At 45.8% G+C, this 27,223-nt stretch overlaps 1 protein-coding gene across 2 annotated transcripts in view; it reads left to right on the top strand.

Moving 5' to 3' along the window:
- The window catches only part of ATPSCKMT (ATP synthase c subunit lysine N-methyltransferase), a 401,787-nt gene that overhangs the window by 165,441 nt on the left and 209,123 nt on the right, over window positions 1-27,223 (top strand). For both annotated transcript variants that reach the window (XR_007191160.2, XR_008959181.1), the window contains exons 5-6: window positions 25,060-25,189; window positions 25,821-25,919. The gene's annotated coding sequence lies outside the window, so the exon portion shown is untranslated. The remainder of the gene's footprint in view (window positions 1-25,059; window positions 25,190-25,820; window positions 25,920-27,223) is intronic.

The raw sequence follows: 27,223 nt of genomic DNA, 5'->3' as shown, positions 1-27,223 counted from the left end.
TGGGTCCTAGGTCCTGTGTCTTGAAGTTGAACTGGAACATCATTGTCACGCTCGGCCAGTGCCCTTGGGCTCACCTTTGAGAGCTTCTCAGAGAAAGGCAGGGGAAGGCAGCATGAGTTTTGCTCTTTTCATAGTCCTGAGGATTTCCATCATCCCCAGGGTGGAGGGTTTCTTGCCAGTTGACCTTCTGATCAGCCAGGGGAGGTAAAAAGTGAGGGTGTATCGATTGTCTTTGACTTTTGAGAAATAAGACAAAGGTTCTTTCTGCTGATGGCTAAAACTAATTACAACACAGGACTGCTGGGCTTTCAGCATCTTAAACAAAGCAATGCCCTGCAGTCTCCTAGGAAATCAAATAGAATCTAAGAGCAAAGGGGGGACCAACGTGGGGGAGCTTCCGTTCGTGCCCTATGCTTATTTGACTTCTGTAAGTGGGAATTCTGTTCTGAGGACGGATGCATTCCTTCTAATTGTCTTCCTTTGGTGATAAGGACCTGGGCGGGGGGGATGACCATATTCATGCCCGAACCCACTCGAAGCAGGGCTTGGTGTTTCTAAGCACCCCCCGAGCAGAGCTGATTGGACCATGCATTCATAAGGAAGGGATATTTGGCTCTGGGTTTTCTGGAGAGATGGAGAAGATCATCTGCATCACTGTCTTCAGAGCAAAAATGGAATCAATTTTCTGTTGGACAGCTCTGACCTCTGCCAACATTCTTCTCTGCCTTCTACCCCCCACACATGGTCTTCAGTTCCCCTCTATTTTCTGGATCGGCTTTGGCTTTGGCTGACAGCCCCCAGGCTCACTCAGCAGAGCAGGAGCGGGGGAGCCAAGGGGCTGCCATCTGTTTAGCGCTCCTCAGCGCGCCCCTGGGGTACCGGTGTGTGTCCTTGTTTGGCTGAGTCTACATCCCCAACTGCGCTCCTCCCACTGTCCTGTTGGTTGGGTTTCACACTCCAACAGCCTTCAGCCCTTATAGAACATGGGGCTTACAACTGGCCGTCTGGACTGTCTCCTGCAAACTCTTGCCTCCTAACCTGAGGATGTCATCTGCCTTCCTACCAGGTCAAGGGGATTTGAGGACCTCCTGAGAACCAGTCAGCCTTGTTGGCAGTGCTGCTCTGACCCTGCCCCAGTGAGCCTGCATGTCCTTTTACCTTGTTCTGGGGGTCAAGTTTGCACTTGTACCCTGGTCTCATTGGCCAGACCCCTGTTTTGTTCCCAGGCTTCCATTTTTGCTATAATAATGCATCCTTTAACCTGGGTCTCCTAAACCTGGCATTCTTTTTTGCTCTTGGAAGGCTATTCTAGATTCTTAAACTTCTCCCTGGTATTGGGAGAATACCAATATCAGGGTATCCTCCCTGATTCTGATTACCTCCTTGGATCGCCTGGTATTGCCTTCTCTAGATTACACGTGGTGGGCAGAACCCCTTCCCCCCGTGCACAAGAGGCCCTTATCCTAATCCCCAGACGCTGTAAGGGTGTCAGGTTGCATGGAAAAGGGGAATGATGGTGGCAGATGAAATTATGGTCGCCAGTCGGCAGACGGGGAGATGATTCAGGGGTGCGTGGGCCCAATGTCATCACAAGGGTCCCTAAAAGTGGCAGAGGGAGGCAGAAGAGGAGGTCAGATGTGACGTGACGTGGAAAGGACTGGCTTAGAAGATGCAGGAATGGAACGTGAGCCAAGGAACTCAGGTGACCCATCGGAGCTGGAAATTATGAGGAACGGGCTCTCCCCTTGGAGCCTCCAGAAAGGAGCGCAACCCTGCTGACTCCCTGATTTTAGCCCAGGGAAACCCATTTCAGACTTATGACCTTCGGAAGTGTCAGATGGTAAACTTGTGTTGTCTTAAGTCACTGAGTGTACGGTAACTTGTTACAGCAGCCACAGGAAACCCACCTGTGTGTTCTCACTGCCCCCAAGTTCGTCACCCAGCATCTTCGGCCCCTCCCCTGTGAACCACCTGCCTGGACCACACCTGTTGCTTCACCCCAGCCCTCATTTGGTGAGCACTAGGCTAAGTGCCCAGCATGTTCCGGGTGCTGTGTGTGGATTCGCTTACCACTGTATTTAACCCGCGTGTGCCGATACCAGGAGCCCTCTAGGTTGCGAGCTGGCCTGAGCCAAGCTGGGTACATATGGCTACGCCCAGGTGTTTTTTGGTAGGTAACCAGGGAGGCAGACAGGTGTTGCCCCCTTTTCTGCTGCAGACTGCAGACCTTGCCTTGCAGGTAAAGCTGTCAGTGGGGCCTGAGAGGCATGACCTGCCTTCTTGTGGCAGCTCAGTGCATGGGACTCTGGACAAGCCCCCTGCTCTCCTGGTCTAGGCGGCTGGCCCTGCCTGCTTCCTATGCCTCTTTCCTGTATGTGCCTACCAACCACCAGTCTTAAATGCCATTAATTTCACAAGCGCACACACACGTACACACACAACTATAACTGAAAATAATTTAAAGCAGGGGCTTGCACATGTATTTGTACACGTCTGTTCATAGTGGCATTATTCACAGTAGCCAAAAGGTAGAAACAACCCAATTGCTCATTAAAGGGTGAGTGAATAAACAAAATGGGGTCTTTACTTACAGGGAAATGTCATTCAGCCTTAGGAAGGAAGAAAATCCTGTCACATGCTACACCGTGACTGGACCTTGAGGACATTACGCTAAGTGTAATAAGCCAGTCACAGAGACAACTACTGTATGGCTCCATTTACATGTGCTACTCCAAGCAGTCAAATTCCTAGAAACAGAAAGTAGGATGGTGGCTGCCGGGGGCTGAGGGAAGGAGGAACAGGAGCTAGTGGCTGATGGGTAGAGTTTCAGTTTTATAAGATGAAGGTTCTGGATGGAGGTGATGGCTAGACCACAGTGGGAATGTACTTAATGAACTATACACCTGAAAATGGTTAAAATGGTACATTTTATGTTACATATATTTTACCACACTAAAACATTTCTTAACAGCTTCTTGTTCTAATCACTGAACTCTTTGGTGGTGTTTTTGCCAAGGACGCTTTGTACGCACCAAGGCTATAAATGTGTGCAACCAATCACGCAGTTAAGGTGTTCTGGAGTCTTCATGTGGACCTTGGACCACCTGACCTTCTGGGTGGCCAGCTGACCTAAGCCTGGTGCCTCGTCTTCCCTCTCACCGATAACCTAATCTCTAGGTCAACACCTGTGCAAGGTGTGCCTTGTTTTTCCTACTGGCTCCTGAGCTCCAAGCTTTCATTCTCAGACACCCGGTACATCTCTTTGGGGAGGTGGTTGTAAATATTACCCAACTACATGAAAATGAAGTTTTCTTTTTCTTTTCTTTTTTTTATTAGGTTAAGTTAGCCAAGATATGGTACAGCATCAGTTTTTGATGTAGTGTTCAACATTAGTTGCATAAGAACACCCAGTGCTCATCACAACACGTGCCCTCCTTAATAACCATCACCCGGTTACCCCCTACCTCCAGCCCTCTCTCCTCTGAAACCCTCAGTTTGTTTCCCAGAGTCCAGAGTCTCTCATGGTTTGTCTCCCTCTTTGATTGACCCCCTTCAGTTTTCCTTCCCTTCCTCAATGGTCGTCTGTGCTATTCCTTATGTTCCATATATGAGTGAAACCATGTGATAATTGTCTTTCTCTGATTGGCTTATTTCACTTAGCATAATCTCCTCCAGTTCCATCCGTGTTGACGCAAATGTTCGGTAATCATCATTTCTGATGGCTGAGTAATAGTCCATTGTATATATGGACCACATCTTCTTAATGTGTCATCTGTTGAAGGGCATCTCAGCTCCTCCACAGTTTGGCTATTGTAGACATTGCTGCTATGAACACTGGGGTGCATGTGCCCCTTCTTTTCATTACATCTGTATCTTTGGGGTAAATACTTACCAGTGTAATTTCTGGGTCATAGGGGAGCTCTATTTTTAACACATTGAGGAACCTCCACCCTGTTTTCCAGAGTGGCTGTACCAGCTTGCATTCCCACCAACAGTGTTAAGAGGGATCCCCTTTCTCCACATCCTCTCCAACATTTGTTGTTTCCTGCCTTGTTAATTTTTGTCATTCTAGCTGGTGTAAGATGGTATCTCATTGTGGTTTTGATTTGAATTTCCCTGATGGCTAATGATGTTGAACATTTTTCATATGTCTGTTAGCCGTCTGTATGTCTTCTTTGGAGAAGTGTCTGTTCATGTCTTCTGCCCATTTTTTGGCTGGATTATTTGTTTTTTGGGTGTCGAGTCTGAGAAGTTCTTTATAGATCTTGGATACCAGCCCCTTATCTGTAGTGTCATTTGCAAATATCTTCTTCCATGGGTTGCCTCTTAGTTTTGTTGACTGTTTCCTTTGCTGTGCAGAAGATTTTTATCTTGATGAGATCCCACAAGTTCATTTTTGCTATGAAAATGAAGTTTCCTAAGTCCTGTAACTGTGGCTAACTGTCATCACCAGTGGAGGGACAGCATAGACCTTGCAGAGTGTCAGGGGGTCATCTAGTCCACAATCAGATTCAATGGGCCCATTTCCGATGCAATGACCTTCCCCAACTTTTTAAAGTTTTCCAGAAGTTTCTCCAAGTGAGGTTGCATTCTGAGGTTGCAGGAGGACATATCTTTTGTCAGGGGATGCCATTTAACCCACTACAACATCTGAACAAAATAGAGAACACCAATGAAGAAGGAGTTTGCGACAAAGTGTTGAGCTTGGTGTGGGGCATGAAGAATCTGAGGTATGTATGGAATATCTTGGTGGAGATGTGCAGAAGGTATGAGATTGGAACTCAGGAGAGTGGTTTGGGTATGACTGTCTATGTTGGGTAGGTGAGAGGAGGTAAGATTATTCAAGGAGAGCATGTACCAGAAAAAGCAGTGGGATGAGACTGCATTATCCAGGAATGCCAATAATTAAGGGGAGGTGGAAGAGTCAGGGTCACCAAAGAGACCAAGAAGAAGAGAACCATGAGCCAGTCCTGTTACTGGTAAAAGGGAATAGAGAGTCTCAAGGACAGTCCCCAAGGTCAAGTGTAGCAGTGATACTAAGACAACTGCTGGGTTCTAAGGTATCTGGGTCATTGTGTTTCTGTGGACTTGAATTAAGGAGACCCCTGTCACTGCTCCTGCCTTGTCCGATGAGGCAACGTGTTTGTTTCTGTAGTGACGTTGTAATATTATAATATATAATGGACAACACAATGGCCGCGACTTAGCATGACTTGGCTGTGAGTAGGATGCTCTGAATCCCGTTGTGGCATTTGAATTCGGGGATAATTACCTTCACCGGGTAGGGCAATATGCTGAATGGATCTCATTTCCCCTTACAAACTTCCGTCTGCTTTCATGCTCCTAATTATCACAATTATAAGGTTGTTTGAGGGTAAAAAGTGATGGGAAACAAAATTGTAGGAAATAGGTTAAAACGATGTTCAGTTTAAGGCAGAAAAGTGGGGGCACAATTTTGTGTTACTGTCGGAGTCATGATTGGGCTGCACGGGACACTGCTCTGACTGATGATGTTTCTCATGAAGGCAGTGGTCTGCTATCCTCTGGGTTGATTAGTCATGGTTTGTTCATGCAGTCCCAGATTAATCGGAAGAGTCTCAAGTGCTTTTGTACGTTCAACTCTCAGAATTACGTAAGTTCATGGTACTTTCTCTTTTCCACTTCTAAAGAACCAGAAATTCTGTTAATTCTGAAAGGTGGCTCTAAGCCTCAAAGGCTTTCTGTAAGCCTTTTTTGTTGGCTTTAGGTCTGAGTTTGACTCGCTTGGACCTTAACTGAGTAGATTAAGTGTATTAGTTGGAATGGGCTGTGTTTTGCTGCAGTAGGAAACAACCCCAACATCTCAGTGGCTTAACACAGAGTTTATTCTTACTCATACTTCATATCTAACATGGTGGGTGGAGCGCTGCGCCCATACAGTTGTCAGTGGTCCAGGATGTTGGAGCTCTACCATTTTTGGCTCTGCCATCTAGAACACAAGGCCACAGCAGGGGAAAAGACCGTGGCTCTTTGCTACCCCAGATGCATGCATCCACTAGAAGCTAGTCTCCTGGTCCCTTAGCTTCCAAATGCAAGGGCCTGAGATATTCAATCTTCCATTGGCTAGAGTGGGAGAAGAATGGGATATTGGTGATGGCTGGTAACGTCCATCAGGAACTGATGTAGAAAGTGTCAGTGATATGCACATATCAGTGCTAGTTAGTGTTTGGTCTCATGACTAAATACCCTCATGACTGGAATACCAACTGGCCTCCCACGACATCGCTGGTTTGCCAGTAAATCCTTCCTGGGGGACTACCTAGGTTTGGGTATGTGAGTCAACGTTTGCCAGATATGTTTGGAGTACCAAGGAGCCCATGCTACCTTCTGGGGAAACTGTCCTCCCCCCCGCCCCGAAGATGCAGATGTGCCTAGGTAGCCTCCACCAGCCCGCCAGCCCGCCATCTAGTGACCCTATACCACTGGACATCTATGATTGGACCAAGGAAAGATAACCTCATTGGCTGATGAGTGACCAGTCAGATACTGTTTCTCATAATTGTTACAAGATGACCCAGAGGCTGTGATTGGGCTGTGAGTCTAGGGAACCTGCTGGGTGGATCCAAGACATTGATTCTCTAACATGCCAGAAAGCCAGAGTGCTTCTGCAAGTGTGAGTGCCCTGTCTGTCCCGATCCTGGGCCACATGTCTTGGCAGGTGAGCCTGGTGGCCTGACCCCCAAAACGTTGGTCTGCCTTTGATGGCTTACTCTTGCTCTATGAAGCCACACCCAAATGATGCCATGGAGTTGTACCCCCTCTTCCCTGGGAGTTGAGGTGGGGATGTGCATGGAGCAGAGGCATGGAGCCAGATGTGGCTCTTGGCAGGTTGGGTCAAGGCTGAGGTGAGGGAGGGAAGGAGCCCAGTACTGGCTTCTGCTGTTATCTGGAAGACAACTGGAGGCAGATGCTATGTGTCTTAGTCCGCTCAGGCTACTATAACAAAATCCCACAGCCTGGGCGGCTTAAACAACAGACATTTGTTTCTGGCAGTTCTGGAGCCTGGAAAGTTTGAGGTCAGGGGGCCAGCACAGTCGGTTTCTGCTGAGAATTCTTGTCCTGGCTCGCAGATGGCTGTTCGCTTGCTGTGTTTTCACTTAGAAAGATAGGAGTCCACCATACAGTACATCCCTGGTTTTTGATGTAAAGTTCCATGATTCATTAGTTGCGTATAACACCCAGTGCACCATGCAATACGTGTCCTCCTTACTACCCATCACCAGCCTATCCCATGTATGTACTGTATGGTGACTAACATAATATAATAAAAAATATTATTGTAATAAAAAAAAGAAAGAAAGATAGGAGTCCAGTCCCTTCTTCTCCATATAAAAGGGTACTAATCCCGTCATGGGGCTCTGTCTTCATAATCTCATCTAAACCTAATCACCTCCGAATCCAAAAGCCCCACTTCTAAAAACCACCGTTGAGGGGTTAGACCTTCAACATGAATTTTAGGGAAGGGAGGGGAGACAAAGCTTCAGTTCATACACCATGCAAAAGGTTTTAACTGATTCTCCATTGCTGGACGACCCAGAGGAATGTTTCACCGGGGTTATACCTGCTTTCTGCAGCTGAGCGTGCTGGCTTTTAAGGTTGGTGGCCTTGGGGCATCTTCCTGCTCTGCAGGAGGGCTTTCAAGTACGAGAACTGAAGACCATGTGGGGCTGGGCTTGGGGAACCAAGGGCACGGTGCTGAGGGAGGGAAGAAGGCTTGGGGGCCTGAGGAGCAGGAGGAATGGGTGTGGAGAGAGGAAGGAAGGGAGGGAGGAAAACTCCCAGCTCCAAGTCATTTCTGGTTCCAAGCTATGGCTCCGGAGAAACCTTGCTGAACTTTCTATCTGTAAAGACCGTTGAATGAGATTGTTTAGGTGTCTGTTCCTTAACAGAAAGAAAGGGGGTGGTGAGCATCTTCATTCTTGCAGCCAGAGTTGTTGCTATACCAGTCACTCATCCAGCAAATGTGTCCTGACCTTTCACTGTATGGGGTCTTCTGCTGCCTCCTGGGGATAAAATGGTAAGCAAGACTCTGGCCCTTGCCATAGGGGACCTACTGTAGTCCAGGGGGAGTGCACATAATCAAACAGGGTGCGGGAGATGGGTAGATAGGAGGCATGCAGTCTCCGCACGCTTCTCGGAGAAAGTTAGGCTTCCAGTGGGGTGCTGTGGATGAGCGGGGGTGCGCCAACTGGGGCCAGGTGAAAGTGCAGGAGGGCGAGCGCTCCAGGCAGAAGGGCGAAGGATGACACAAGGCCATTTTGGGCTCTGTGGTTAACAGTCCCCATAGCAGAAATGTCTTGCTCTATTACCAGCGATTCATGTGAATGTAACAAGGGTCAGTGCTCACCCTGATGCCTGGCACTGTGGACAGCTCAGTTGTCCTTAATATTATGAACTGTTCTTAATTAAAGAGGTTTCTCAGATGATACCTGATGGCCATACTAATTAGGAACTTAAAAAAAACATTAGCAGTGAATCACTAGAGATTTCTCTCTGAAAGGCTGGGTTTTAGAAGGACACAGTAAAGAACACAAATTAAAGCTGTTTTCCTATTTAAAATGTCAGTCCACCAATTATGGTCATATTCCTTTGGCCTGTGTATATTGGAAACGTGTGCTAAATATTGTCACAGGCTTGTGGTCCATTAGTGTACGAGTGATCAGATTTTCTTCATTAAAATATATATTTTCCCCCCAAATTCTGTTCTGTTGCTCATGAAAAAACATGCTAGCATTCCTTCTGAGGAACGATTTTCCTTGTCTTAGTCTCAGCCAGTCAAGGACTTTTGTCACTCCTGGTCCCATTCAGATGCAGTGACAATTATGGGCCACAGAATTGCTGAGATTAGTACCTGGCCGAGGCCCACTCTGGAATGTTCTGCAATAGGGCCCAGAATCCAATTCTCCATGCTCCTTCTTTGGTCATCTCACAATTTTTTCTTATTATTCTGTTGGTTTCCTAATTAATGGAAAAGACCTGATCTTTTTTTTTTTTTTTTACAAAACCATTTTTTTTTAAACAGAAAGAATCTGTTATGAGAAGTCAGATACGTGCTAATTGAGACGATGGCTTACTGAAATGTTTTGCTCTTCTTAAAAATCATTGACTTTTAGAACTAGAAGGGCCCCTTAAGGTGACCACACCCACCCAAGGACAGTGGCTCACGGGGAACCCTTCTTCAGGGAGCTGGGTGATGTTGGCACACAGGTAACAGACCTGAGTTTTCAGTTTTCTCAAGTGTGAAATTTAGGGATTAGACTTGATTACCTAAGACATTTCTAAACCTCTTATTTCCAAACTTCTTTTTTTAAAAAAATTTGAGTGTAGTTGAGACACAATGTTGCGTTGGCCTCAGGGATACAACGTAGTGATTCAGCACCTGTCTACGTTGTGCTGTGCTCACTGTAAGTGTAGCTACCGTCCGTCACCATGCAACACTATACGGTACCATTCACAATATTCCCTGCGTGGTACCTTTTATTCCTGTGACTTGTTCATTCCGTTACTGAAATCCTGTATCTCCCACTCCCCTTCACACATTTCGCCCATCCCTCAACTCTCTTCTCTTTGGCATCTATCAGTTTATTCTCTGTATTTACAGGTCTGATTATGCTTTTTGTTTGTTTTTTCATTTGTTTTGTTTCTTAAATTCCACTAATGAATGAAATCATATGGTATTTGTCTGTCTCTGACTGACTTACTTCACTTGGCATAATACCCTCCAGGTCCATCCCTGTTGTCGCAAATGTCAAGAGAGTGCCCTTTCTTCTGGCTGAGTAATATTCCATTTTGTGTGTGTGTGTGTGTGTGTGTGTGTGTGTGTGTGTGTGTACCACATCTTCTTTATCCATTCATCTACTGATGGACACTTGCATTTGCTTCCAGAGGTGAACTTATTTTTTGAATTAGTATTTTTGTTGTCTTTGTGTAACAGACTAATGATTCTTTACAGTGTGCAAGAGAGGGGTTGAGGAACTTGCCCTAGACCTCTATGGCTACTAAAAAACAGGACCCCAAGCTCGGAGTTATAAGTGTAATATTCTTTCAACATTCTAGGGTGTTAAATAGTTTAAGTGTAAGAGTAAACTCCTATCTAAGGCATTATTTTCGTTGTTATTCAAAACACAACTCAAATCAATATTTGTCAGATAGAAAGGGCAACATGAGAAAAATGATTTTCTAAAAGGTCCCTGGACAGAGGCTATATTTAGAATACTCATGGGCTCCATTTGCCACGATGACATCTCTCTCTCTCTTTTATAGTGACCTTCATATTTATAATAGATTATGTTTTCAATATTTTAATTTTAGTAGCACAATAATATAAATTAACCCATTTGTTCCTGAACGAGGTGCTGAGATTTCATCATTGTGGAGTGCGTCAATGTACAGCTCACCCAAAATGTTTGGGGGGCACCTGAGGGAAACAGAGCTGGCAGGTGGGGGTGGGGGAGATTGGGGGTTGCCAGTTAGGCAGGAGCTGTGTGTGTGTCTATGTGGGCGGGGGCTACTGGGAAAACAATTGGGGATTGGAACTTGAGTCCAGGAAAGTTGGATTTCTCTATAGAAAGCTACTAATAATTTGGAATGTGTGAATGTGTGATGGGGAGCATGAGTTCAGTTTCATTTAAGGTAGAGCACAGACTCACGGTGTAACCAAAATTTCAGGGTCGATGTTCAACCTGGACTTCAGGACCTCTGTCCAGACCCCCTTCCAGCCATGCCCCTCTCACCAGATGAAGGGTCTGTGGACAAAAAGGCAGTGGCCACCATTAGGCCCCACCCTCCTCTCTGATCTCATCCTGGGTATCTGAGGTCCTAGAGTTCCTGTCCAAAACCCCTAATCCTGCTTTCCAGACCCACGCCAGTGTCTTCCTCGGGTTTGTCCTGCGGAGAATGGCCCATCCCACTGTGTGTATGTCTGCGGGCCCCCAGGGTGTGACTGGATACAGGAGGGAGGGGTAACTGGAGCTTGCATGCGAGGAGAGGAATGTGCACACCCAGACACATGAGCAACTTTGAGAAATTAAAGAAATTTTAGACTTGAACCTAGCGTTCCAGGTCGTTTGAAGGTGTGTTTGATAAGGGAGTAGAAGAGTCAATAATGTACAAGTTCGTTGGCTCGATGAATAACCTGCCCACATTTAGGTGTAAAGCTCATGGGCTTCCACTTCCACTCTTTTTTTTTTTTTTTAAAGATTTTATTTATTTATTCGACAGAGATAGAGACAGCCAGCGAGAGAGGGAACACAAGCAGGGGGAGTGGGAGAGGAAGAAACAGGCTCCTAGTGGAGGAGCCCGATGTGGGGCTCGATCCTATAACGCCGGGATCACGCCCTGAGCCGAAGGCAGACGCTCAACCGCTGTGCCACCCAGGCGCCCCCTCCACTTCCACTCTTGTCTCAGGCCCCGTGAGTGGTGCAGGGGCGGAGGGGTGGGGAGGGCTGATACTCAAAATTTTTAAAAGGGTGAAGGATCTTGGTCTCTTGCACATTTTAAACACCTGTTTGTGTGTAAATAATTGATGTGTTCATCACACATGCTATCAGCTAGTCACTAAATTGATTCTTAAAGACCTCCCTGTCAGCCTATATAGTTTCTATCCAGACTTCAGAGCCACACGGCCCCATAGGACTGGACTCCCCCGCACAGCCATCCTGCCCCGTTGGCAGGACGTTGCGGGAATGAGCACTAGATGCGCCAGCCTGGCTCCTCTGTCAGCTCCCTGCCCCCCCCAGGCCCCTAAATTCCAGCTTCACTACCATGTCTGGTCCTGGGAATTTCCCTAAAATTCTGTGAGAGGCGAAGGGAGATAAAGGTAACAGCTGGCCTTGACAATGGGCCAGGACTTGTTCTAAATACTTAATATATTTGGGGACCTGCTACAGAATTTGTGAGTCACAGATCAGATGAAAGTACTGGGCCCCGTGTTCAAAAATGATTAGGAATTTCAAGACAATGACAGCAGAGCATTAAACCAAATGGGGGAGTGCTTTTAAGCAGGGAGGGAGTGGGGGTCCTGTGTGATCACACAGGCTGCACATTAACTCATTAATGCTTATGTTCCCATTTTACAGATGGGGATAAGTGTCATCAGTGTAAGCTCTCAGGATTAAAACAGCACTGCTGAGATGGGGACGCAAGTATACTTGGTTGTATATGTGTCTCACTGCCTCCCTAGGGAACACAGCACGACCCCACACCTACAGCAGACCTTTGTACGACCCTTCCTCCAGGCTTTCTCCTCTGCTGTTGCCAACCGCCTCTACCCGTAGACCCTAAAAAAAAAAAATCACACCTCCATTAAGAAAACAAATCCCCAAAGCCATGACTAAACTGACCCCTCACCCCAGTAACTTATTGACCATTTATTCTGTCGTAATTTAAACATAGTCTCTGGGGAGTCTCCTCCCACCACATACACACACACACAAACCAAGAGGCTTAATAAAGTTTTAAGCCAACAAAAATCAATCTTGTCTGTCCTGGGAGAGATTTTACGCTATGAAAATCAGATTTTCTCCATATTGGTATAGTAACAAAATTACATTTCCCTTAAAACATTCCACTTATTTTTGCCCACTTACTCGCTTTTATAGTCCTTTTCTTCCATTAGCCTAAATCTGTGCGTTTTTATTCTGGATTGTTCCAGATTCCAAGCATTCGAGATAAGGAAAAGTCTATTTTAATCGACTTTCGTTCAGTTGACGTTTCCATACACTACGCACAATGAGAGGATCACTCTGCAGGAATGCATTTGCTTGTTTTGAGAAAATGTACTTCCTTTCCAACAAGTTTTGCCAAGAAGTTAATCTTCATGTCAAGACGTACTGTTGGGCAAATGAAAAAATGTGACATCCTGTCCTCTGGGAGGGCACCTTCAGCAACGCTCTTCCCAAATACTTGAAGCCGAGCCATGCTGTTATTAGAACAAACAATTGATTAATTTTGCAGCATTCATAACAGAAAACTTGTATGTTAAATGTGTCTTCTTTCTAATGAAGTTGGAGTGCTGGGTAAGTGACTCATTAGAATGATGACCAGATTGCTTGAGGTTCCTTTCCCATGACAAATTACAGGGTAATACGAGTGTCTCTTACATTTCCAAATCTTCCCCCCAGATCTCCCAGTTCCCATGCTAAAGGGTGTCTGTGAATTGGCTCGAAAGTTGAGGGAATGGAGGAAGGAGCAAGGATAGAAGGAGAAAGGAAATCTCCTTGGAAAAGTTTAAAATAAATTAAGTAGATCTGATTAGTAAAAGAAGACAGCTACATTTAAAGAAGATGTTAAATGTTCTGTACAAATCATTTTATGTTGATTAAACAGTACGCTGTAATTTCTTTTCTAAATTGAATGGGCTACAGTGAAAAATAGTATTTGGCCCACCCCGAACAATAACTTCCCTCTGAAGACCTTTACTGCGAACTGAGAATTTTAAATTAGATGAAGAAATAACAATGCATGGTGTTGCTTAGCAACCACTATATGTCTGTTAGTAACAGAATCCAAATGGAGAAGTTTTGGGCCTCTTTCAGAAACAAATAAACTAATTACCTGGGGCAAAATTAAAAGAATTTCCCAAAGCTGAACCTAGGCCAATATCATTTTATTCATATATTTGTACCAAGGAGAGAGAGTCTCATGATTATGAAGGTTCATGCCTTGGTTAATGGCTCTTGAATCAGTTATCCCCTGGGTGTCCAGGAGAAGTGGCTTTGGTTTGGGAGTGGGATGTTGGTGACCGGAGGTCAGGCACTGGGTAGGGTCCTGGCCTCAGACGGTCAGTTGTGTCTTCACGGTTGTCTGCTGTTTTTGTGGATATAGGTTGCCTCCCAAGAGCAGAGGTGGGCGAAGGCTCTAGTTCCTGCCTCTATAACCTCATCACCCAGTGTCCACAGTGAAAGCCGGTCTCATAAGGAATTCAGCCACCAACCAAGCTTTGTTTAGCAGGGAGCACAAAACCTGTCCTTGGAAGCTTGGAGAGGGCTTCGCCGTCTGTCCTTAGGCTCTCTGAAGGTCAGACCTTACACCAGAATCCTTTGCAATTTCCTGGCTGTGAGACTTAATAGGACTGTAGGCGTGCTGTTAGGTAGCTGGCCAGACTCTTGTGCCCTGCTCACGCCTGAGCAGTGGTCCTGGGAAATATTCCAGCCAATTCACAGAGTTGAACAATGCTCATTTCACCAACAAAAAATTATTTCTAGCAAACCCTCGGATAGAGTCTGAGTGTGGTGGTTGAAGACTTTGCAATGGGGACTTCTGAAAAAGGTCTTTCAGGTATTAAGGGACTGCCCCTGGAGCATAGATTCCATTGATCTATCTCTCTGTCGATCTATCTACCTATCTATCTGTTTATTTAAGTTCATTGGCCAGCGTACAGCACATCACTAGGTTTGGATGGAGTGTTCAGTGATTCCTTAGTTGCGTATAACACCCAGTGCTCATCACATCATGTGTGCAGGGTCGATTTTTGATTGGGGTCTTTAAAGTGTCGGTGAACCACTCCCAGGTTGTAGATTAAAGCTGCTTCCCACACACGTTTGCATTTGACCAAATCCAAGATGCCATCACTTGTTAAACATGCCAGTATGTTATGTCTTACTAAGAAAGAAAAAAAAATACTGCCAATAAAACTGACACAATGCTTCTTATCACTTTAAAATTTTACTTTATGCATATTGAAGGAGGCTTCTAAGATTAGACTTAGGTTTTTGCCAAACCTTGAGCATGTTTGTACATTAAGAAGGGAAAACGTAGGTGAAGAATAGCGTATGGTTTTCCTCAAAAAACTTCATATCCCAAATTTGACTTTTCTCAATCAATCACTTTTTTGACTGAATAGGTGTTGTTTTGTTTTGTTTTGTTTTTAAACCCAAAGCTGTTCTTTGTGTCACCAAGGACACTGATGCCGTGCCTTTACTTAATAACAAAAAGCCGTGGGGCTGGCTCTTACTTGGCTCTGCCATCATGTGGCTACAGCAGGGTTCGATCGAGGTGACGCGGAGTGTGAAGGGTCTCACATTTGGGAAGGGAGGCTTTTTAAGAAAACACAAAATTGCAAATTAAATAAAAATCAGGCTACAATCATGGTTATTTAGTTAGAACAAGAAGAGCAAAGCGTTATGAAACATTACAGATTTGGGAAGTCAGAGTTTGCTCTCAAAAGCTGTCAAATATCGCAAATACGACAAAATACAAGCAAAGAGCACGAATAGTTCCATTAACTGACCGCTCGGCCGCCTCTCTGATGCCCTCCTCCCGATGTTGTCCGGCTGCGTAGTCAGTGATCGCCGTGTGCTAACAGTTACCCCATCGACCTGTTTTGTGACGTGAGAAGCAGTTTTGTCATCAGAGCACCTGACTCTCCGAGCGTCTCGCGGCTTCGGTTTGATTTGGAACGCTGTTTCACCTGCACTGGCCGGACTGACTCAGGGCCGGGTGCCGCGGGGACACGAGAAAGCCACCTCGTGGTTGGGAATGTGCGCGACTTCACCCACTGAAAGCTTTGTAGCAGCCCTAGTTTGAGGGACTGTTCCAGGTTCGTCTTCCTAAGACAGGGATTCTCATCTCATTGTGGGGTTTTCATAAGAGGGTCTGGTGTGTTTCTAGTGGCAAACATTTCTTTCTTTCTTTTTTTTTTTTTTTGAAGATTTTATTTTTTAAGTAATCTCTATGCCCCATGTGGGGCTCAAACGTACAACCCTGAGATCAGGAGTCATTCAGTGTACTGACTGAGCCAGGCAGGTGTCCCACATTTCATTCTTGAGTTTCTGTATAGAAGAGCACGTCCATTCGGATTTGGACTGATGGTAACTGAGCTCCTGCTTACAGGTTTTGGGTTTTTTTGTTTTTGGTTTTTTTTTAAGATTGGTTGATTGATTGGAGAGAGAGAGAGAGAGAGCGCGCACAAGCAGGAGGGGCGGGGGGGGGAATCTGAAGCAGACTTCGCGCTCAGCTCAGAGCCTGATGCGGGGCTCCATCCCACAACCCTGAGATCACGACCTGAGCCCAAACCGAGTTGGACGCCTAACCGACTGCACCACCCAGGCGCCCCATCCCTGCTTACAATTGTACACCTTTGGTGATGGGGAGAAAGGTGCACCGACCGACCAGCTCCAGGCTCTGGACATTTCCAGCCTTGTTCTCCACTGCCCTCATGTTTGAGGGGTTGGAGCTGTAATCGTCTGTTCCCTCTGACACAACAAAATACTGCAGACAGCACAGCCAAGGCAGAAGCTTGTGTTCTCACAGTCCTGGAGTCCAAGATCAAGGTGTCTGCAGGTTTGGTTTTTCTCTGGAGCCTCTCTCCTTGGTGCGCAGACGGCTGCCTTCTCGCTGTGTCCTCACATGGGCTCTCCTGTGTACGAGCATCCCTGCTCTTTCCTTCTCTTCTTATAAAAACACCAGACTTATTGGATTCGGGTCTCACCCCATGATTTCATTTAACCTTCATTACCTCCTTAAAGGCCCTTTCTTCAAATATAGTCACATTCCAGTTTGGGGTTTCAACCTACAAATTTGAGATGGGGAGGTAAATAATTCAGTCCGTAACAGGGACCGTAGATAGTGTTTGGGTTGGAGTGTGACCTCTGGAACTGCACCTTTGTGCTGGGTGAGGTGACACAGAGGGTGGCAGGGAAATCATGGCCACATTCCTCTACTGTGATGATGGGATTAGACTTGAGAGTGACTGGGAGCCATGGGAACCTCATCAAACCTCGTCTACCAGGGGCGCCTGGGTGGCACGGCGGTTGAGCATCTGCCTTCGGCTCAGGGTGTGATCCTGGCGTTGTGGGATCGAGCCCCATATCAGGCTCTTCTGCTATGAGCCTGCTTCTTCCTCTCCCACTCCCCCTGCTTGTGTTCCCTCTCTCGCTGGCTGTCTCTATCTCTGTCGAATAAATAAATAAAATCTTAAAAAAAAAAAAACAAAAAAAACCCTCGTCTACCAGCCTAACAACCTGTCTCTCCTGTTCACCTTCCCCGTAACAAGGTCCCCAAGATGCCGCGGCCACTCTACCCCACCCAACCGGAGGAGAAGCAAGGTGGAGACAAAGCAGAGTAGAAGGAGATCACAGTCCCCACCAACACTAGCCGAATCTCTTGCCTTTGCAAATTTTACTCAAGCAGATACCCTGCTATGGCGCGTGCCAGGCCTCGGTGGGATCTGTGCAAGGGAGGGGTCCTGCAGCTTACATTTTATTTCTTTCATGGCAAATCCATCTCTGAGCACTAATGTGCTTTGATGTCAACTATGGAAAATTGCAGAATGTATCTGATTCGCCATTCTCCAACCCTCCCCTACAACCGTTTGGCTCCTAGGGTTAAACAATATTGTGCTTCGTCTGCAGGCATTTCTTCTCAATTGCTAACATCCGACCTGAATGCTTTTTTTTTTTTTTTTCAAATTAAACTTTGTATTTTGAGATAACTGCAGATTCACATGCAGTTATGGGGGATATTGAAAGACCCCATGAACTGTTTACTCAGTTTTTCCTAGTAGTGTCATCTTGCAAAACTACAGTGGGACATCACAACCAGGATATAGACATGGATACCAGTCAAGACATGGAAAATTTCCATCACCATCAGGATTCCTCAGGTTGTTCCTTATAAACACACGCACTTCCCCCACGCTGCTGTGCCTTAATCCCTAGCAAGCACTCGTCTCTTCTCCATTTCTAAAATTTTGTCATTTTGAGAATATTATATAAATGGGTCATACCGTGGGTAGCATTTTAAGGTGGATTTTTTTTTCCCATTCAGCATAATTCTTTTGCATTTCATCCAATTTGTCAGGTTCCTCTCCATTGTTCAGTCTTCTCATGTTTGTTTTATATGTAATAGCCAGAGGTTTTTTGTTGTACTCAGTGGAAGGAGGCAGGATTTGTACATCTACCCCCTTCTTGGAAGTAGAAGCTCACCCTGAACGGGCTTGATGCTGGTAGTTTTGGTGCTTGCTCCTGTGTGGGTGACCGCAATGACGTAAGGACAGTTGTCTCGCCAGGAGCCGAGTCAGAGGCAGTAGCCCGTGAAAAGATGCGTCTCAGAAGGAAATAAGAGTACGGTCTGTAGCCTGTGGTGCCGTCCTCCCCTGTGAGTATCGACCACCTAGCAGGTCACCTCCCGAGTAGCCATGCTTTATGGCTCACCCGAAGTCTGGCCTCCTCACTCCTGTTTCCCACTCTGAAGATATTGAAGTCATAAGGCTTTTAAATGTGGCTAATGTTTCACAAAGCGACCGAGAGGCTGGGGCACGCAGTTTGTGTTGTAGGTTGGGTTCCAGAGAGCAGCCTCTGTGAAGGATTTGATCACGCAGGGTGTTTTTTGGGGAGCGTCCTGGGCACTAACCTCTACGGGAGGGAGCTGAAGAAAGGGGGACAGGTCAGCTCTGATGAAGCCCCCCTGACAGCTTTGGTCAACCCTGGGCATGACCTTGAGAGTCGTCCAGAGTTGGCCCCAGCGGGCTAGACCTTTCCAGAAGAGTCTCTGGGTGGGGCCGTCCTGCACTGGCCAGTCAGCCAGGTGACTCTGTGTAGCTGAGGTGTCCCCAAAGGGTCTGACCACTGAGGGTGTCTGCCCGCAGCACCTGGAGCAGCGGGGCAACTCGTCCTCTGTCCAAGGGGGCTCTGGGCGGTGCCTCGGAGCGCGCACCATGGCACGTCAGTAACAAGATGGATATGGAGGATACATTCTCAAGATTGTTTTTACTATTGGGGGTGCATAGTCAAAATATCCCAGGACTGATTCCTTCTGTGGGAAAATAATGCCAATACCAAAATTAGCAGTGATTCGTAAGTTCTGATTTCTTGATAGGAGTCTTTGGGTCTTTAAAATGGCTTTTTTTCTCCCTAAAAGGGATGGCTTACATCTATTTGGATTTTTTAGATTAATTTTCAATTTATTCAAATAAAAAATGCAGAAGTCTTTTTTTCCTTAAGCTTCTAAGTCCCACTTATAAATCTGATTGTTCTTTTTATAAATCCATTGCATTTTAACAATCCTATTCAGCGGTGCTTTCATTACTGTTCCAGTCGAACACACAAAACTACCTTAAATAATCAGCCCCCTTTACAACTTGGTTAATTAAATTCCTTTAAACATTTTTACTGCATTTATAAATATAATATATTTGATTTCTCCTATGTAGTTGATGTGATAAATTAAACTTACGGATATAGTAAATCTCAAGTTCTCTTAAGCGTCCCAGTGCTATTTACAAACCTAGTCAAATTCTCTTAGTTTAAAATCTCAGGTCTAAAATAAATCGCATATTTTAATGGAATCACACAGTGCATTCACCAGTTCTGATAGACCAAATGATCCCCAAACACTTCACATCCTAGACCTGGGGGGGGGGGGGGGCGTGTGTTGTTCCCTAGTGTAACACACAAGCATTGATATTCTAACCTGCTGAGAACTGGGTTTTGCAGACAGGTGATCGTGACTCAACCAGGTTACAGGGAAGAAGTCTGAAGCCAAACCTTCCTTATGGGTATTTACCAAAACAAACTCCTATTATCAAGTCCGTGAGCTCTGCAAAGTCTCAGTTCTTGTCTCGCGGGTGGTCTGATCACACTGCATGGAAGGTTCACTGAGGAAGATACATTACCCACAGGCCAGACTCCTCCCAACGCAGGGGCTGGACACGGGGCTCTTACCACATCCAATGTCAATGGCGTCATTTACGGGTTCTTCATCTATCCTGTTCAATAAGCGTGGGGGTTGACATATTTTACTTGGTCATCTAGCTTGAATACCTAATTTTACCAACAAAAGCCCCCTTCTGAGCCTCTGTATATTAGAGAATCCTTGCATATGAATGGAGATCTGGGAGGCTGAAGCTCTTGCTGCAGCCATCCTGGGGGCTGGATTTGCTGGGGAGAACTCGGACCGTGGGCTGGGGTTCTCCAGGAGGCCCAGGGTGTAACTTAAACCAACACATCATAGCATTGCCCTGTGTGTGAGAGTGTTTTAAGATGGATTATACGCAGCCTAAGATCTTCTAAAGGTTAAATGATACTCAGTGAAAAAGTCAGTTTACTATTTGCTGTGGGCTGAATTGTGTCCCCCCCCCCCCCAATTCATATGTTGAAGCCTTAACCGCCAAGGAAATCTATTAGGCGGTGGGGCCTTTGGGAGGTAATTAGGTTGAGGTGACGTCATGAAGGGAGATTTCTCATGATGGGATTAGAGTTTCCTCTCTGTCTCCCTTCCACCCCCTTTCTCTCTCCCTTCCCACCACGTGTGGACACAGTGAGGAGGCAGGGTGCTCTGCAAGCTCGAAGAATGGCTTCTACCAGAATCCAACCATGTTGGCACCTTGATCTTGGGTTTCCAGCCTCCAGAACTGTGAGAATGAAGTTTCTGTTGTTTAAGCCCCCCAGTCTATTTTGTTACGGCAGGCTGAGTTCACTAATACACTGTTCTGGATATATTGGGGTTCTCATCCTAACAGAAAGGTGTAGCTTCTCTTTAGGAGAGTTTTGTCTGGGACCCATGCCTTGGATGCCCAGACCTTTCTGTGCCTCAGATGGACATGTGGAGCCTTTTTATAGTCCTCTGTAGGTGGACTATAGGGAGTCCTAGTTCACCCCCTTCAACTGGGATGGTCTTGGTGCCCATGTCCTAAGGGTTCAGATGAATTCTCACCAGGTATCGAGTCAACTGTGAGTTGAGCAAAGCCCTCAACCTCCCTTAGTTCTTGCACTAACTTCCCTCCCGACTTGACCAGACTTTGTTTCCTTAGCTTGAAGTCATTTCCATGGTTTCCATTGTCTTTAGCAGGACGGGCACATGAGTTTTTCCTCTCATTTGAGTCTGCGATGAGTTCCACCCCACTGCCTCTGGAGTTCCACCCCACTTCCTGGAAATCAAACCTCTTTTAGGAATTCTCTTTCATTTTTGTTGTTGTCTTCTTTAACACTGCTTAGGAAATACCGATCCATGTAGAAGGACGTGTATAGTGTACATGTATGTTATGAAGTGTAGTAATACAACAAACACCCGGGATACTGGAGTATCTCATGTGGTCAAAGCAGAATGGAGCCACTGGGCCTCAGGAGGACAGGATATGGTGCAGTTCAGGGATCTTAGACACAAGAGCTAATGGACCACCTCTCCAGGGTGTGGCTGTCAATCTGATGATTCAGCACCAGCTCCCTTCTCTCCTGCATGTAACCCTCAAGTTTGAATTCCCAGGGGGGAGTCTGTGTGATCTAGCTTGGTCATGCACTCAACTCTGTGATCAGGGTGTGGCATGTCCTATTGTGGGGGGGCCCAAAGGGAGAGGTACAGTTTCCCCAAAGAAGGAAGGGAGGTAGGCAAAGCAAAAACACACCCCTCATGCTCTCCAAGCTAGAACTTGCTGGTGGCTTCCTTGCCTTTGTTCCCATTGTTCCCAAGTGGTTTTCCCTGCATGGGGCGGTAGTGGGCCCGTAGTATCCTATTCTGTGGCTGGTCTCACTTCCCTCTATTGCTTGGAAAATCCTTGAATCTCATTTGAATGTCATTTTCAACCTTAACAATTTTCCAGCCTGACACAGATTTTCTTTGGTCAGCTGGTGCTCATTTTGAGAAGGAATTAAATTCAGTGTTCGAGGCATATTTTGAGTTGTAGGAGGTATTTCTGGGGCAGGTTGGCAGGGTTTGTGGGTGACATGGGAGGAGTGGAGCAAGAAAGAAGGTGAAAGAAGATGAATGTAGCAACTTTCACAGTGTAAAGGAATATAGGAGCCAGGATGAATTTGGAGGGAGACAGACAATAAGTAGAGTTTTCAACCTTATGAGTTTGGAGATGGCTAGTAGGTTGTTGCAAATGTGGGTTGGGTTGCTTGGCTTCTCTCTCCCCTCGGGCTACAGTTTTCTGCTCATTCCTTCACTCCTGATGGTCTGGTCTTTACCATCTACTTCTTATTTGTCCACTGTGTTTTGTGTCTACCTTGCTACAAATGATTATAACTACCATTGTAGGAACTTATGCATTGGACACATTGAGCATTGATAAATATGTTTCCTTTCAATTTCAGACTGTTTGGTGGAGGTTGGTTGGAGACGCAGATAGTTCCGGGCTGAGAGCCATCTCTCTGCCCGATCTGAATCTTAGCTCCATCATTTACTGGTTGTGTCACCTAGTTAGTCCCTTCACCACTCTGGGCCTCAGTTTCCCCATCCGTAAAGGGAGGATAATCCCAGAACATACCCCATTGATTCATTATGACAATTAAAGGACTTGATATACGTACAGCACTTAAAACAGTGCCTGGTATGGAATGAGCATGACATAGATGCTGGTTGTTGTTGTTGTTTTCGTCTGTGTGTAGTTGTACAGAAGAGACCTTTCCTGGGCGTCAGGGCAATTTACAAGATATGGGATTTTGAGGCAGGCCATTTTGCCGACTGGGATTCCATTGTCTTGACTGTGGAATTAGGAGGCAGATGAAATGTTCTCCAAGGGCCTCTTCACCTTTGGCCGGAATGAATGAAGGGGCAAGGGCATATTTTGGGGTGCTGTCTGACCTTCATGCCGTGTCCCCTAAGAGTGAGATGCTGGGGAAGGATCCATAAAGGGTGACTCTCGGGATGGGCCCTGCTGGACAGAGCTTCTGCCCAGAATGTCTCTTGCTTGTGGAGGTCAAGCAGGACTAGCCCCATAGATGCAAGCTGGAAACTCACAGGTTGTAGGGCAGAGACCTTGCAATGGGGTTTTGAGAGCAATGGAGCCAAGAGCAGGGTCTTCAAGGATGCGGTAGCAGCAGTGACAATTCAGACTCTCACTTCAAGGCAAGCATTCTTACCCTTCTTTATGCCCTGGTCCTGCTAATGAAGCCCGGGGACCCTTTCTCCAAATAATGTTTTTAAATGTGTAAAACAAAATATACAGGATTACAAATGCAACCAATTTTGTTAAAATATAATTAGCAAATATACGGGTCAAACTGGTGACTTAGTGATCTACGGGCTTCTTCGTTACCATAGTAAAAGCAAGCTCCAGCTCTCACGGCAGGGCTCACAGCTGCCTGAATTTTGATATAGTGATGACAGTAAATGGTTTGAGATATCCGTGCAGCCTTAACGTGAATGAAAATATCTGTGATTTCTCTTGGTGATAAAGTCTCTGGGATGACTGTGGTTTGTGGCTTGCATTCGCATTTGAAGGAAATGCTAAATTCCAGGTAGACCTTAGTGACAATAAAGCTGTACCTTTCCCCACCATCCAAGTGTGGGTTGTCTGAATTCACGCCACCCAGATAATGTCTATGATTCTGTGACCCAAAGGCAGAACGATACACAGGTTGTGAGGCGTGTCAGAGCCTGGAGAAGAGCAGTTTCTAAAGAGCCTACAATATTCCCATTTGTCAGTGGGAAGATCTTCCAGAGAGTGTGGAAATTAGACAATCCCTCTCAAAAGGGCAACTCGTTCATTGTAGAGGCAACCTTTGGGGCCTAAGGGGTCGAGCAGCAGCATGACTTTGCGTTCAGGAGCCCGCGAGCTAGGTGAGGCTGGGTTTCTTGCAGACAGTCCTGCATACAAACGGGGTGTGATTTCCTGTCAGAGTGCAGTAGGGTTAAATATATAAAAATGGCAGCTTATCACCCACAATGCAATGGACCAGTGGGATGATTTAATGCAGCTCTCAATGGCACCGTTAAGATTTATGTGGATAATCATCTCAATGGAGGGGATGATAAGTTATCACATTTATTATTTGCATATAGAAAGGTCCTTCTCAAATCCTCTGCGTTCTCACAGTTCAAGCCTATGCTTGAGAAGAAGGTAAACGGTTTTTAGATTTAATTAGAGAGTACTAGAAAGGTAAATTTACTGGGTGTAACACATCAAAAGTAGACTACGGATTGAGACCAAAAGAAAAAATGGAAGACATTTGTTTTCTGGAATAGGCAAGTCTGGTGTAGACACAGTGATCTCTGAAGTTGTAATGTGAGCCATGAGCTTGTTCTAGAATGTCTGTGCAGGGGCAGACATTTCTGGATAATTTTATGGCTATTACAGCACAGGATCCGTGGAAGCCAGCAGGTGGTACCAAGACTCCCAAGGGACTGTGGAATTCATGCAAAGACCCGTGAGTCTCTCTCCACACGTATTCTGCATTTTTTTTCTGATCATGTAGGAGTTCTTGGTATTCAAAAAGGATCTTTGAAAAAGTTAGGAACCATTGCTGTAGAGGATAGGCAATTACTTCTGTGGAAATGCAATTTCAAATTTATTCTCAGCAAATTTCAAGAGACATCAGCGTATTCAGCTACGTAGAGACCACATTTCAGAGGGATGGCTTTTATGAAACAGCATACTCCGTTTCATATACAAAACTTTATTTCCTTATCTCTTTCATTTCGTTACTAGTAAGTCCTTATTATAAAAACACTAGGATCTCAGTTTTTAAGTTCTATTTCAATATTATTTTAAAGCTTATGTGCATAGATAACCTTGAGTTTGTAGCTAGAAACTGGCCATAAAAGTTTCAGGGTGCAGTAGTTTCTAAGGGAACCACTGCATTTAAATTTGAGCTCAAATTAAATAAAACGGGATTTAACAGAAGCTTTTTGCTCATCTTTGGAAAATATAAGATGATGGGGGAAATTTATCAAAGAACAGTAGTCTGTATCATATTCTTGCCAGGTGATTCATTTAAGTGCGAATACATTTTTTTTTTTTCTTACTTGAACTGATGGAATTTGGGAGTCTGATGAAATTCTGGAACTTTCCTAAAGGACAAATATATTTGTAATTAGTTGATTTTTTTTCTACCCCACGGTAGACTTCTTTGTAACTGTAGTGGAGAAAAGCATCAAGCGGCCAGTTGCCAGGAGGGTTTTGACAACATGGGCAGTCTCCAAGTCAAGTTCTCCTGAAACCCCGGCAGCTGCTCTCGGAGGATGCAAGAATTCGGAACGTTCAAAAAACTGGAGACCAATTTGATCTCCAGCGTTAGAGGCCAGCTTGATAAACAGCCTGGGATCAGCTAGGATAAAGGATAAAGTTAATGATTAATCTTCCAGGTAATTTTCCCAACCAAGTTGCCTAGAATATGGAAGCTGAGAAATCTCAAATCTGAGAACCACACCGTGGAAACATGCTCGCAGCCCGAAGTCTGCCGGCTCTACGCGCTTCTGCTCTCCTACTGAGAAGGTAAGGATGTCTCCAAATCCTACAGGAGAGGATGATGACTTGGCGACGGTCATTTGGAGGAGGTGATGGTGCGTGAGCTTTAGGATGAGCTGTTGCAGTGCAGGTCTCCCGCTGGAGAGAGGTGTTGACCGTGTGGGAGCACTCGGTAGGTAAGCGTCTGTAGGATAAGAAATGGACTTTCAGAATTGGCCTTCTTGCAGAATCATTCAGCGGCCCAGCCACCGTGGCGGCCTCTGTCGCTTAGGGACAGAAGCAGCAGACTTAGCAGGCTCCTGCCCAGCGGCCGAGTGGCTGAGGTTGGCTCTGGAGGCCGGCTGAACGGGATCTATTGACTCCGGTTTGTTCTAATGATGTGAAAAGGTCAGCAGATCGGGAGATTGTCATGACAACAGCTTAGGACGCTGACATAATACCTTGAAGAACTAGCCAGAAAAAAAATTTCAGCTTCTTCCATCTTTCAGGACTAACTTCCACTCTCCTGTTCTCTGGACAACCCCGTGTCCTCAGAAGCCTACTGGAGCAGGCCCCACTTCCCAGGATCCCGTGGGCAGACTTGACTTCCTTGAGATTTAGGGTGTCCAGGATGAAAGAACCGTCAGGCCGTCTGCTTAGTGCCCGTCTGTTCTTGCAGGTAACAGAGCAGCAGGGCTCATCAGAAGCGCTCCCGCTCCAAGTAGCGGCATTTCCAAGGAGACACAAACGGGTTAATTAAAAGGAAATCTTGTCAAAGGTAATTGTTTCTTGATTGTAATCACTGATTTGGTGGGGAGAGCGAAATGAGGGGAGAGGCCTTAATTTAGGTAGCAGCTTGACTTTAAGCCACCTGATTAGGTGCCTTAAAAACAATGAATTGGGAAGTACAAACGAGATTAAGTTCCCTGAAACGGGGGGTTCATCCTTGAAGAACAACAAACCACGAATGTCTCTCAGTGAGTCGCAATGCGGGGGGCTGGAGCAAATACTGTGGGAAAGCTTACACTCATTCTACTCACAATTCTACTAATCAAATCATCTGAATTTCCCCAGTGGGATGTGGGCTCTTTGGGGGAAAAAGCGGGTTAATTTTGACCTTTGCATTTTTATAGTATTCACAAATCTCTGACACTCAAATATTTGTTGAGGGAGTAAGTAAAGGAAGGAAGGAGGCAGGCTAGTTTGGGTCAGTTAAGGTCAAGGATGTAAGCACTTGCTAGTTCTATGCAAAATTGAGACATAGGCAGTGTTTGGTTTCCATCTCCTTTATGAAGCTGTCTTTACTGCTTTGGGAAAAGGAGTGAGTGGTCCCATTGAACATGTCATTCCGGGCCCACTCTCCTGTCTTACTTCCTCAGCTCACTTCCTACCCTTCCTGACTCACGAATTCACAGATGACAAATGTGGGTAAGCAGAGAGGGGCCTGCAGTGATAATCTGGCTCACCAAACAGTGTTCCCGGTCTCTGGGTAATGTCTGCTCTGGGAACGTCCTTCTTCCCACTGCCCAGCTTCTCCCCGTGTTTCTGGGGTGGCCTCCCAAACTGCTAAGACATCTGGACTCCTCGATGTCTCCATCTAAAAAAGCAAAGCACGGCAGAGATGAGGTGTCTTCTCTTCTGCCAACTCAAGGCTCCTTTACTGGGGGGCGTCCATTGTTTTTCCCCTGAGAGGATTCAAACATTCTCTTAAGTAACCCACACTGAAAAAGATCTTCCTGAAAGGGGAATTTGTCTACCAATAGTAGGATACGCAATCAGAAGATTACCATTTATACAAGAGAAACGTGTGACGTGCGTTCCCCCCAAGGAGGTAAAAATTGATTCTCAGGGTGGGGAGTGAAAAAACTCTTAGATATTACAATGGTTTGTGGACCTTTAAAGGGTCATAGTGCATAAATGGACACACAGATGCTAAAATGTCTTGGGGAGGGACGATTAGGAGAAGCCTAAAAAGGCTCCTTGTGGGGGAGGGGTGATGATGAAACAGGAACACGGATCAACATTAAGGGAGGTGATTCTATCCACCATATTTTGCGGCTCAGTTCACACTGAGACTTCTTC

The sequence above is a fragment of the Ursus arctos genome, unplaced genomic scaffold (genome assembly GCF_023065955.2).
Source record: "Ursus arctos isolate Adak ecotype North America unplaced genomic scaffold, UrsArc2.0 scaffold_15, whole genome shotgun sequence".
Taxonomy (NCBI): Eukaryota; Metazoa; Chordata; class Mammalia; order Carnivora; family Ursidae; genus Ursus; species Ursus arctos.
This window is presented reverse-complemented; position numbering and strand designations above follow the sequence as displayed.